The sequence below is a fragment of the Schistocerca americana genome, unplaced genomic scaffold (assembly GCF_021461395.2).
Source record: "Schistocerca americana isolate TAMUIC-IGC-003095 unplaced genomic scaffold, iqSchAmer2.1 HiC_scaffold_847, whole genome shotgun sequence".
NCBI lineage: Eukaryota > Metazoa > Arthropoda > Insecta > Orthoptera > Acrididae > Schistocerca > Schistocerca americana.
In genome coordinates, this window is record NW_025726617.1 from 7,501 (window position 1) to 12,500 (window position 5,000).

At 54.4% G+C, this 5,000-nt stretch overlaps 1 non-coding gene across 1 annotated transcript in view; it reads left to right on the forward strand.

The window, feature by feature from the left end:
- The first annotated feature begins 3,360 nt into the window (after window positions 1–3,360).
- Window positions 3,361–5,000, forward strand: part of LOC124591414 — a 1,910-nt gene continuing 270 nt past the window's right edge. The window contains exon 1 of the ribosomal RNA XR_006977182.1: window positions 3,361–5,000. This exon is cut by the window's right edge and continues 270 nt beyond it. This is a non-coding gene — a ribosomal RNA (small subunit ribosomal RNA).

Below are 5,000 nucleotides of genomic sequence, written 5' to 3' on the forward strand. Positions count from 1 at the left end.
TGCCACAAGCATGGAATCAGAGCGCCGCCTGTTATGAGCCAAAGGTGCACCCTGACGTGGCAAATCAGATGATGCCGCAGTCATTTACTTACGATAATCACAATCAACAAACCGGCCCCCCCCCCCCCCCCAAAACACCTTTCCTTACAACAATGTGTACCTTAACCTAACCCGTATTGTACCTTAACCTAACCCGTATTGTACCTTAACCTAACCCGTATTGTACCTTAACCTAACCCGTATTGTACCTTAACCTAACCCGTATTGTACCTTAACCTAACCCGTATTGTACCTTAACCTAACCCGTATTGTACCTTAACCTAACCCGTATTGTACCTTAACCTAACCCGTATTGTACCTTAACCTAACCCGTATTGTACCTTAACCTAACCCGTATTGTGCCTTAACCTAACCCGTATTGTGCCTTAACCTAACCCGTATTGTGCCTTAACCTAACCCGTATTGTGCCTTAACCTAACCCGTATTGTGCCTTAACCTAACCCGTATTGTGCCTTAACCTAACCCGTATTGTGCCTTAACCTAACCCGTATTGTGCCTTAACCTAACCCGTATTGTGCCTTAACCTAACCCGTATTGTGCCTTAACCTAACCCGTATTGTGCCTTAACCTAACCCGTATTGTGCCTTAACCTAACCCGTATTGCGCCTTAACCTAACCCGTATTGCGCCTTAACCTAACCCGTATTGCGCCTTAACCTAACCCGTATTGCGCCTTAACCTAACCTATATTGCGCCTTAACCTAACCTATATTGCGCCTTAACCTAACCTATATTGCGCCTTAACGTAACCCGCGTTGCGCCTTAACGTAACCCGCGTTGCGCCTTAACGTAACCCGCGTTGCGCCTTAACGTAACCCGCGTTGCGCCTTAACCTAACCCGCGTTGCGCCTTAACCTAACCCGCGTTGCGCCTTAACCTAACCCGCGTTGCGCCTTAACCTAACCCGCGTTGCGCCTTAACCTAACCCGCGTTGCGCCTTAACCTAACCCGCGTTGCGCCTTAACCTAACCCACGTTGCGCCTTAACCTAACCCACGTTGGGCCTTAACCCAACACACGTTGGGCCTTAACCCAACACACGTTGGGCCTTAACCCAACACACGTTGGGCCTTAACCCAACACACGTTGGGCCTTAACCCAACACACGTTGGGCCTTAACCCAACACACGTTGGGCCTTAACCCAACACACGTTGGGCCTTAACCCAACACACGTTGGGCCTTAACCCAACACACGTTGGGCCTTAACCCAACACACGTTGGGCCTTAACCCAACACACGTTGGGCCTTAACCCAACACACGTTGGGCCTTAACCCAACACACGTTGGGCCTTAACCCAACACACGTTGGGCCTTAACCCAACACACGTTGGGCCTTAACCCAACACACGTTGGGCCTTAACCCAACACACGTTGGGCCTTAACCCAACACACGTTGGGCCTTAACCCAACACACGTTGGGCCTTAACCCAACACACGTTGGGCCTTAACCCAACACACGTTGGGCCTTAACCCAACACACGTTGGGCCTTAACCCAACACACGTTGGGCCTTAACCCAACACACGTTGGGCCTTAACCCAACACACGTTGGGCCTTAACCCAACACACGTTGGGCCTTAACCCAACACACGTTGGGCCTTAACCCAACACACGTTGGGCCTTAACCTGCTCTGTAATTGTCATACGACGCGTTAAATTAGTGTAGTGTTGCCTAACTGCAACCCCCGCAATATAGTTTGCTACCCGCACTGCCCGGTCCCCAGAGTATCGCTTCATGTTAAACACCTTGCAGCTATACACTGTAATGCGGATGGCAGCAGGACGTACATGCTCAATGCCCTTCGCAGTTGTTCATTGGCATTCGCATGGCGAAGCACAGCCTACGTTGTGGTACGGCTTGTGTCAACTGTCCGCTGATGTTGTACGTCCAAATCACACACTGTACTGCACATTGGTCCTCATGTACTGAATGATACATCGTGGTACATGTGTGACCGTACCACGACTGCGCCAACAACGGCGAACCATACGGTCCAAATATTGTGCACTCAGCTACGTGTCGTCTCCCTATAAGAGCTGGATTGCAGTATGGTATGCCGTGGATGGCGATCAGCATGAGCCGTCTGTTGATGTAGTGGCGCGTGTTGTCAGACGTAGTCGTCTCTTCTCACTCACCGTGATAGCATGGTGCACTGCGTTCCACATCTGCGACATGCGACAGAGGCCGGTTGACAGTCGTTCGCGCAATGGACATCGCATACGTACGGGGGCCACCTTCCACGTGTTCGCGAAGCGTGCACATGTTGTTGCGTGTATGTGGGCAGACATAGTGTGTCGTGACACCTGACACAGGCATGCAACAATCGTTGAATTTGCAAATGGCGATGGACGTCTACGTTTGCTGGTGACGTTACGCAAATGAACAACTGGTAAACCGTTGTGGTGCGGTTGTTCTCGCTAGAGGTGAATCAGTGATGGCGACGATCGGTTGAGCTACCAACCGGTTGTTTCAGCGATACCCACCATGCCCACGAACGTGAATGGCATGTGGGTGTGAAGCGATACGCGGCGGTGGCTGGGTGGGACCGTCCCCGGCCGGTGAGGGGGGGCCTCCCGGCGTGCTGGCCGCGCGGTGCGTGGGCGCACGCGCTACAGCCGGCTGGTGGGGGCGGCCAGTGGCAGGCGCGCCGGCCGACGGAGGCGGCAGGCGGCGCAGCTGCGCGCCGGCGCACCCTGCACGCGGCGCCGTGCGGCCAAAGTAGGTCCTCGCGGGCCCGGTGCGAAGCGCGGTGGACATCTGCAGTGTGCTGGTCCGATTGAGGACTGTGTGCGCTGAGGATGCGCCGCCGCCCGGCGCTCGGCGCCGCGACGCCGTCTGCTGCTCGGTCGCCTCTGCGGTTCTCGCAGGTGGTTTGTATCGCAGCTGTGCGGACGTGTTGGCGCGTTCGCTTCGGCACCCAAGTGGGGCTTTTGTCCTTCTGTGGCGCTGGCGTTGGAGCTGCCGGCCACCGTAGGTGGCGCGTGTTGTCTCCCGCCGGCAATGCCACGACAGCACGCTCCCGGGCCTCTGTCGGCAGCGGCAAGCTCAGTTGGGAGCACGGGTGGTCGCACCTAAAGCGTCTACTCGCCAAACTCCGGGCGATTGCGCCTCTCTCGAACCCGACCAAGTACTTAGGACGGCGCTGCGCGCCGCCGGGACCTGAGAGGGTTTCGAGGTGTATTGTGCAGGGGAGCTCAGCCTCCTCCTGTTTGCAGAATAATTGAGCGGACGCTTGCGTGTTCGCGCGGGCCCCCGGGACACACTCCCGGGCGGCCGGCTGCTCAGCTCTAGTTGACGCAGCTCCCTGGTTGATCCTGCCAGTAGTCATATGCTTGTCTCAAAGATTAAGCCATGCATGTCTCAGTACAAGCCGCATTAAGGTGAAACCGCGAATGGCTCATTAAATCAGTTATGGTTCCTTAGATCGTACCCACGTTACTTGGATAACTGTGGTAATTCTAGAGCTAATACATGCAAACAGAGTCCCGACCAGAGATGGAAGGGACGCTTTTATTAGATCAAAACCAATCGGTCGGCTCGTCCGGTCCGTTTGCCTTGGTGACTCTGAATAACTTTGGGCTGATCGCACGGTCCTCGTACCGGCGACGCATCTTTCAAATGTCTGCCTTATCAACTGTCGATGGTAGGTTCTGCGCCTACCATGGTTGTAACGGGTAACGGGGAATCAGGGTTCGATTCCGGAGAGGGAGCCTGAGAAACGGCTACCACATCCAAGGAAGGCAGCAGGCGCGCAAATTACCCACTCCCGGCACGGGGAGGTAGTGACGAAAAATAACGATACGGGACTCATCCGAGGCCCCGTAATCGGAATGAGTACACTTTAAATCCTTTAACGAGTATCTATTGGAGGGCAAGTCTGGTGCCAGCAGCCGCGGTAATTCCAGCTCCAATAGCGTATATTAAAGTTGTTGCGGTTAAAAAGCTCGTAGTTGGATTTGTGTCCCACGCTGTTGGTTCACCGCCCGTCGGTGTTTAACTGGCATGTATCGTGGGACGTCCTGCCGGTGGGGCGAGCTGAAGGCGTGCGACGCGCCTCGTGCGTGCTCGTGCGTCCCGAGGCGGACCCCGTTGCAATCCTACCAGGGTGCTCTTGAGTGAGTGTCTCGGTGGGCCGGCACGTTTACTTTGAACAAATTAGAGTGCTTAAAGCAGGCAAGCCCGCCTGAATACTGTGTGCATGGAATAATGGAATAGGACCTCGGTTCTATTTTGTTGGTTTTCGGAACCCGAGGTAATGATTAATAGGGACAGGCGGGGGCATTCGTATTGCGACGTTAGAGGTGAAATTCTTGGATCGTCGCAAGACGAACAGAAGCGAAAGCATTTGCCAAGTATGTTTTCATTAATCAAGAACGAAAGTTAGAGGTTCGAAGGCGATCAGATACCGCCCTAGTTCTAACCATAAACGATGCCAGCCAGCGATCCGCCGCAGTTCCTCCGATGACTCGGCGGGCAGCCTCCGGGAAACCAAAGCTTTTGGGTTCCGGGGGAAGTATGGTTGCAAAGCTGAAACTTAAAGGAATTGACGGAAGGGCACCACCAGGAGTGGAGCCTGCGGCTTAATTTGACTCAACACGGGAAACCTCACCAGGCCCGGACACCGGAAGGATTGACAGATTGATAGCTCTTTCTTGATTCGGTGGGTGGTGGTGCATGGCCGTTCTTAGTTGGTGGAGCGATTTGTCTGGTTAATTCCGATAACGAACGAGACTCTAGCCTGCTAACTAGTCGCGTGACATCCTTCGTGCTGTCAGCGATTACTTTTCTTCTTAGAGGGACAGGCGGCTTCTAGCCGCACGAGATTGAGCAATAACAGGTCTGTGATGCCCTTAGATGTTCTGGGCCGCACGCGCGCTACACTGAAGGAATCAGCGTGTCTTCCTAGGCCGAAAGGTCGGGGTAACCCGCTGAACCTCCTTC